The sequence below is a fragment of the Larimichthys crocea genome, chromosome I (genome assembly GCF_000972845.2).
Source record: "Larimichthys crocea isolate SSNF chromosome I, L_crocea_2.0, whole genome shotgun sequence".
NCBI lineage: Eukaryota > Metazoa > Chordata > Actinopteri > Sciaenidae > Larimichthys > Larimichthys crocea.
In genome coordinates, this window is record NC_040011.1 from 43,109,942 (window position 1) to 43,118,796 (window position 8,855).

Consider the following 8,855-nt stretch of genomic DNA (forward strand, 5'->3'; position numbering starts at 1 on the left):
ATAATATTTTATATTGGGCTGCTCGGGGACCAGGGAAACCAATTTCGTTTCATCCCATGTTTTACATGTGCTGCAATGACAATAAAAACTCCTTGATCCTTGAATAATACAAAATACACAGTTACACACAATAACATATAACATCACCCACAATGTCAGTGGCTGCAGAGCAGACTTTTTATTTGTTTTAAGTGTACTATGGAGCTGCAGCTCTTTATATCATCAGGTAGGGCTCAGAATTATTTACTTTTATTAAATATATATTTATTATAAGTGTCGTGTAGTGAACAGTGTGTTTCTTGAACACCCTCTGCTCGTACTGCGCCTGTCTGCTCCCTCAGCCTCAGCTGAGTTTTGTTTGGCAACAACAACACAGCTGCACGAGCTGAGACATCGATCTGTGTCCGGGTCCAAACAAACATTTCTCTTTTACCCGACCAGACCCTGGACACTGGTCCTCTTTTTCCTCCTGACATCACACCGGGATTAAACCGATGATGGTCGGATCTTTCCGCTGTTGTCCCCTAATCCTGTGGCTGGCCCTGGTCGCCATGCTGGGCTCGGTATTCGGGCTCGACCTGGACCGGCCTTTGTTCGGGCCTCCGGGCTCACCTGTCCGGCTTCACGAGTCCGACCCGGGCCTGAAGAAGGCTCGGAGTTCGCCGAGGAGCGCTACAACCGGGGCTCCAACGCCATGCACCTCCGCAAAGTCAGCCGGCTCATCTCCGCCACGAAACGGTAACACGACCACAGACGGCCCGGTGTTTATTAGTATTTATTAGATATTATTTATGGTGACCAGTGTGAGTTACAGCATAGCTCTTATATGTTCAGCTCATGGTAAACAACACAGCGCTGCTGGAGGCCATTTAAAGCTGCGCCATGTTACCTTCAAAATAAAAGCATAGCTTTATAAACTTACAAAGCTTCACATCGCTATTATTATTTATTTTACTTTTATACTGTTTATTTATTCTTAATTTTGTCATTGTGCTGCTGCAACAGCCAAACTCGACTTATGTCTAGTCTTATTTTTCTATTCTTTTTATTTTGTCTTATCTTGTCTGGTCTCATCCTGTTTTTATTGTATCTTGTTGTATTTTGTTTAACCTTATCTTGTCCCCCTTTGTTCCCTTGTATCTTGTTTTGTCGTATTTATCTTAAAAACTGATGTCTGTGGTATGTTCCTTGTGCATTTATTTTCAGTTTTCACAGATTTTTTTTTCACAGCCAGCCTGTCACTCTCAGTATGTTCATTTTAAACAACTGGCCTGAAGTCGTATCGTTGAGTTTAACCTGGCTTGACACCTTTCACCCAAATGGCCTCACTAGAGTTGCAATGCACTGTCATCTGTGCCGTCTGGTCCAGTGCCACCAGAGTGACCATGCAGCAAAGAAGCATCCAGAAACGACGCCATAAATACACTCACAAAGAGCTTAGTGTGGCTAAATGTCATTCAAAATCACACGTATTGTATGACTTGTGTACTAGGCTTTAACACAGTTAGAGTCATGTCTGAATAAATGCCTCACTTCTTAAAAGTGACAAATAAATGTGTGTTTGTCTGTTTTCCAGCTGGTGAAGGGTATCCGCTACCCAATAACAGTGGAGCTGGTAACATCAGTGTAAGAAATCCGCCATGCTCAGGACATGTGACTTCTATCCCGAGTTACAGAAAAACTCAAGTGGATAGGATGTGTGTGTGTGTGTGTGTGTTTTGTTGTGAGAGGGAGAGTGAATTAGTGAGTGAGATTAACCTCAGTGAGAGAAAGTAGGCCGTTTTTAAAAGAGCAGACTTCCTGGGCTGTGCTTGTTGTGTGCAATGAATTGTGTAACCCTGACTTATTATTGCAGCAGTGTAGTTCTGTTGGTCACCAGTCTGGTCTTGTGACTTGAGTTTGACTTGAAGAAACCCGGGCACGCTCATGACTCAAGTCCACAGGTGCTGACACTTTTTTTGTTCTCTCTTCTTAGCATATACACTGAGAAACAAATGTTATCAAAGAGCAAACATACAAGAATAACCTGCTCTTCTGACATTATTACACTCATAAAACAAGTTGTGTCACTGTTTATAATCGGAATATCTGTGTGTGTTTTTGTCTTGTCAGACGGAGGTGTGTGTGTTCGAAGTGTGGGACATACCCTGGCAGGGCACTCGACTCTGCTCAAGCAGAAGTGTCAGCCTAAAGGTCAGTCAGCAGCCAAAAAAAAAACAAAAATCAGATTATAGACGGTCAGATTATCGTGGAAGAACACGCTCGGTTCAAAATGAATCTCTCTGGTTCCTCTTGCATTTATTCATACCCTAAGAGAAGTAGGTCACTGTTTACCTGCTGTTTATGTGGTTTCAGAGTTTGCCTCCTCTGTAACAGCAACATTATCTTCCATGACTGTCTCTAATGACACTAATAGACTAATGTTTACTTATTTGTTCGATAAATCTTGCTTCATACCAGAGAGATAAATGAGGTAAAAGTCAACAAATAATGCTTCTGTAATGAGAAAAAACTATTTATTTTTATTAATAAATAAATAAATAAGTGAGAGTAATTCAAGACCACATAGTTAATAGGGTTAGGGTTACAACACTTAACATGTTGTCCTGGATGTCTCCCATCAGCTGAATCTCAGCAAGAAGAGACCAACAAGGTGATGGAGGCGTCCACCAGCCAGCCTCAGGAGGTAAAGATTATGTCATGTTTAGATCGTAACAGGACTGATGGTCAGCTGTTGTGTAATCCACTTTTTATCAGTTTGAACTTGAGATTGAAGGTAAAGTCTGTGTTTGTCTGCTGGCAGGAGTCTGTCGAGCTGTTGGGCCAGTTCAAAGAATTCATGTGTGAAATACAACAAGGCCTACAGCAGCCAGGAAGGTGAGTGACGGAGGACAGACATACCAAACACATTCCTTCACAACCCTTTATGTACACACGGCAACATAAGACGCACTTCATGTATGAAAACATTGTTTGGAAGTAGTAAATCATGTGCGCCGAGGAGTTATGAGCATCTCATCAACAGCAAATAAACCAAGAAACAAAACCATAACAGATAACCACGTACATGCCGTTGTAAGTAGTCAGTATAGTAATCAATAAAAGATTACTAAGGACTGATTCTGGTGAAATGAGAGGCTGGAGTGTTACTGAGATTAAAGTTTTTTCCTTGTCAAGTGCCAAATAATGTTTTATATATTTTTGTTTTGACCTTCGATCCTGCAGAGGCAGACCACCGTTTGCGCATCTTCCACGAGAACCTGAAGACCGCTGAGAAGCTCCAGAATTTGGATCGGGTCAGCCGAGTATGGAGTCACAAGTTCAGCGACCTAACTGGTACTGTGTGTGTGTGTGTGTATTTGCTTGTATTTCCACACCAGTTTCCACAAAGGTGCCTTTAGTAACAAAAGTCTGACTCTTTTCTCCAGAGGAAGAGTTTTGCTCCACATACCTGAACCAGCTACTGAGTCAATGGACTCTTCACCGACCAATGAAAACAAGCCTCTCCAGCCCAAAACCCCGCCCTGCCAGCTGGGATTGGCGAGATCACGGTGCTGTGTCATCCGTTAAGAACCAGGTACCAACATTAGAGTTACTAACGAATAAATTTATCTCTTGTCGCCTGCTTCTTGCTGATCGCAGTGTGTGTGTTTCTGTTTGTGTCTTACAGGGTATGTGCGGATCCTGCTGGGCATTTTTCGTCACAGGCAACATTGAAGGACAGTGGTTCCTGAAAAATGGGACGTTGTTGTCCCTCTCTGAACAAGGTAAACACACCCACACCACACACATGCCAGACCCAAACAAACTTTCTCCTGCAGATAAAGAGTGTTTACATTTGCAGATTAAAAGCCATGGTTTGATTGGTTCATTGATTTCTCCCTCGCAGAGCTGGTTGACTGTGATGGGCTGGATCAGGCGTGCAGAGCGGGGCTGCCGTCAAATGCTTATGAAGCTATTGAGAAGCTGGGTATAAGACCGCGTGTGTGCAACCATTTGAAATGTTTAAAAACAGAACATTACATCTATTAATTGACATGTGATCCATTTTAACCTCCATCCTTCACGTGTTTTTTTAAGGCGGTCTGGAGTCCGAGACCGACTACTCCTACAGCGGCGCAAGCAGAAGTGTGACTCACCATGGGAAGGTGGCCGCATACATCAACAGCTTCTGGAGCTGTCCAAAGATGAGAAGGGTGAGTAGGCTGAACAAAGCATATTTAAAGACAGATATGTAGTGGAGATTGATGAGTGTTCATTTTTCAGGTTATCCGTGGCAGTCTGGAACAAAAGGACATTAAATGGACTAATTTGGTTTTTGTTTTGTCTCCTCCAGAAATCGCAGCTTGGCTGGCTGAGAATGGACCAATCTCTGTTGCTCTGAATGCATTTGCCATGCAGGTAAGCTACATTCATCCACCACCACCTCCATGGAAAGTACACATGAAGAGACGACATCATGTCAAAATGCACGACTAATTATTTTATTGTCTTTTGAATTTCTGTAGTTCTACAGAAGGGCGTGTCTCACCCTTTGAAAATATTCTGCAACCCTGGATGATCGACCACGCCCGTGCTGATGGTGGATTACGGAGGGGAGCGTAAGTGAAGTGTTTTTAATCCCACATTCAGATTTATTCGTCCTGTTTGCCACCAAGCCCACAAATAAAGTTCATCAACTTAAAAGTCGATCGTTTTGGGGCACCCCAGGTGTCAAGGCTAAAGTCCTTACCGCAGCGACCTGCTGGGTCCTTTGCTGCATCCCGATCCTGTCCTATCCTGCCTATCTCTCCCTCTCACTGTCTAATAAGCTAACAGATATCTCAGATGATCATTTGTGGTATAAATGCAGCACTGTATGAATTTTTTTTTAATGCTTTCAGGTAAAGGTCACCCATTCTGGGCCATCAAAAACAGCTGGGGAGAGGATTATGGAGAGCAGGTAAGGCAGCCTTCCTACTAAAAGCTTTGCTTGTGAACTTCTTCTTGAAAATATAGCAACAGAACCTCATCCTGATTTTTAAAATTAAAGATATCACCAGAATGTTAACTTGACATGGTGATAAGTACAGTGTAGGAGCCACTTGAACCACTAGGGAGACATGTTTTTGTTTACTAATTACAGATGGGGCCGCAGGTGTTTAAGCAGATCATTTAGGTTAGTTCTTTAGGTGAAGGGATCACACGATTCTTAGCGCACATCGTAGAAGACGAGAAATCTAGTCAACAGTATCATCACCCAAGGGAGACACCTGAGACCCTAAGACTCTGAGTTTACTGTCAAAGAGATGTTTCAACTCGCGTAATACAGTTTGGTGTTGTTCTATACAAAACATACTACTATTATTTCGTGTAAATTGTGTGAGTATTTGTGCGCATTGTCCTGTCTCTCTCAGGGTTACTCTACCTATACAGAGGGTCCAATGCATGCGGCATCAACAAGAGTGCTATCTGCTGTCGTCAACTAACCACAAACACCTCACATTCACATAACACACCACTATGATACGACAGATCCCCATTTCAAACATACTCAAACACACCTGTGACCCAGGCTGCACGATGACCATACGCAGACAAGATGAAGTCCTACTGATGTTACTTTTCCGTTAAACCCAGAGTAGTGCTCTGCTTCATACCTCACACCTCCTTAGTTTACTAAGAACATACCAGCTCTAATAAAGCTAGCATCGCTAGGATTCTCCAGTAATTTTAAGTAGATTTTATGTTTCATTCCGTTACTTCTTAGGTCATGGTGGTTCCTGTGTTTTAGGCAGTATTGATTTTAACTCATCTTTCCTCACAGTAACTTAGTCTATGTTTGATAAAGCGTGTGCACTAATTGTATTTAGACTATGTCTTGTCTGTTTTCTTAGATGTTACCAGTTATGCTGTTACCGTTACCATGTGTGCTATGTTATGTGCATTGAAAGAACACCTTGTGTTGGCCCGCACGTTACTACATAACAGCAGTGCAGCTGTACAAACTGCTGAAGTCGATGAGAAATGAATTATAGGTTGAATAAAAAAAGAGGAATCCAAATTTTGTTGATGTTCTTGTCTTATATTCACGGGGACAACTAAATGAAATTGCATTATTTGAAATGAAATACAAATGAATGCAACACTGGGATTTATTTTAATGTTAAATATGAATTGTTTATAAACCACGGTGAACATTACTAAAACCTAAAATAGTGACTGCATTATTGCTAACCTGGACTCTGTGTTGGCATTCGCTCATGAGAATTGGGACGAATCATGTCCTACCAAAAAAAAACACCAAATAATTACACAATTTCATTTTTGGGTGGAGATTTATTCTTAAAGGATTTATATATAAGAAATAAGTATATAAATATAGTGGTGCATACAATCCCCTGGGCTCCACCTACTGGCTCACTGAAATAAATGCCTCCTGTTAGTTGACCTCTCTAGCCCGTTTATATGGGATGATGTGTGCTGATAACGCCTAACCTCATATTTGTCTCATCTTACTAACTATTAGTCTATTTGTATAAATATATCCTTAGTTATACATAACATTTTGATGATGAAATGCAGTCACGTGCCTACAACAGCAGAAGGCTGAAGAGAGAAAGATGCCTCACTTCTCTACAGACCACCACATCTGGCAGCCGAGCAGAAAGGTAAAGGTTAACACTGGGCAAACAAAGTCTCGTTATCCCAGATCGTGAGAAAATTATCCCGTTATCTCGAGAAAACAGAGGAAATAAAATGTTATAAATTGCCTGACCACTCAAAATATTGATTTATATTCTTTTAGTCACTACTCAAGCTCATGACGATACCTTAGGGTTGGAACATAGGTGGACTGGAAAATCAAGAGCTTTACAACGTCCGCAACATGCCACGCTGCACCAACCATCACTTGTGAACAAGCACACAAGATCACTTGGCACAGCAACTCACTCCCAACCTGGAGGGAGCATTACAGCGTTTGGAGGAGGTGCTGAATCTCAGCTCAGCTGCTTCATACTCGGCTGCAAATCGCAAAAACCCAGTGCGTGTTGAAGGTCACCGTCTGATGAAGCCAACAGAACCACCTCATCTGCAAAAAACAGAGATGCCAATTTTAAGGTTCCCCACACTGTCTAACTCCGTCTACCTCTTGAGATCCCATTCATGAATGTCAAAACAAATTGGGGGACAAGGCAGAACGACTTTGTGCCAGCTCTCACTTTGGATGTATAAGGACCAGATGGTTCAGCAACGGCCCCAGTACATCGTATCCATGTCGACCCCCACAGGACCCTCCATTATTATTTATGTAGAACAGAAATTTATGTTGCCATTACAGGCTCCATAGCCTACATAAATAATGAAAGTTAAGGATGTTGACATATGAACCTGTGTAACATGTATTTACAGGCACTTATTTTGTGCAGAGTGGTATTGCCAAATTATTTGCCAAAAATCCTAATTATGTGAATTTAAATCAGTCACTTTTGTGGTTTGGTTATTTGAACATATTACACGACAACCTACTATAATGAACTTAAGCACACTGAATCACATGCTGTAACCGATCAACCATTTATAACTGGGACCAACCCTTGAGAGCTCTTAATAGTTTTATTATTGAAGTTATGAACTGATACTGTTACACTCGGCCAGAAAGGGAAACTACACTTCTTTGTCTGGTTTTTTGAAACCTTCAAAGTTTGAACAGTAAAGCATCGATGACTACACTGTGTTTGTTTGTCCTGCTTGTCTTATGTGGGACAGACTTACCTATAGTTCCTTAGTCACTGAAGGTTCTGGTCACAAAGCCAACTTTTCATCAGCAATGCCACTGAATCCTCCACACTGGCCAGGTCAACCATTCTGAACTCAAAGGACCCGTCTGTGGATTAGTGGCATCTAGGATTGTTGCTACTGTTGCAAGGTCTTGCCTCACACCTCTTTTTATAGCTAGAAGAAGAAACAATAGTGGACAACAAACACCACAAGCCCATCTAGAGCCAGTGTTTAGTTAGTGTGTTTCTAGGCTGCTATAGAAACATGATGGGTCGCCTTTTTAATAATATCTTTGTCACTTATTGTCATTCACCCATTATGGAGCAGTTGATGTGAACAAACCACATAAAGGTCCTAAAAAGAGCATGATGTTCATGAAATACTTTGAGAAACTGACAAAACGGAAGCTCTTGGAAATTAAACTCACATCAAGCTGTATTTGTTGACTTTTCAACAGCTTCAACACCAATGAACTCCACGTGTTGTTGGATAAACTCTCGCTTGCTGGTTTCTGTGGAGAGGATCAAGGATCCACCCAGCCAGACTTGAGTAAACACCAAAGTATTTAGAAGTGTATGAGTGCTTACCACATTCTTTATATTCTGTATAGAGATGACCAGTTTGAGAACCAGTATCCTAAAGTTTGCAGGGCTGATTCTCATGATGAGGAGTCAAATCATGACCCTGAGTGGTTGATTATTTTTACCTGCTGCAAAACTTTTTTCTTCAACTATTAACTCATGCCATCCAAAGACAAAAGACTCGGTTCATAATTTTCCCTCATTTAGGGTATAAAGGTCTAAATGTCAAAACCTAGAATGCACCAGGCTAAATAGTGACTAAGGGCAGCCAAATTACAGTTTGCTCTGTATAACAGTCAGGTAGAAAAGAGTCGAAGTTCCATCCTGTCTGTCGCACCCACCCATCCTCCAGGAGCTTCAGTCCCTACCTCCCCACACCACTTCAGATCACACTCATTCTCCCCACGGTAGCTTGCACATTAAGAGTATTGAGCTTACCTGTAGGATGTTTATGCCGAATGATTTGTTGATTATTTTGATTGTTATGGTCATACTGGTCATTACTGGGTGATG

General features: G+C 41.8%; 1 pseudogene; it reads left to right on the forward strand.

Moving 5' to 3' along the window:
• The first annotated feature begins 326 nt into the window (after positions 1–326).
• Positions 327–5,506, forward strand: LOC113746637 (cathepsin L-like; annotated as a pseudogene).
• Positions 5,507–8,855: the final 3,349 nt, after the last annotated feature.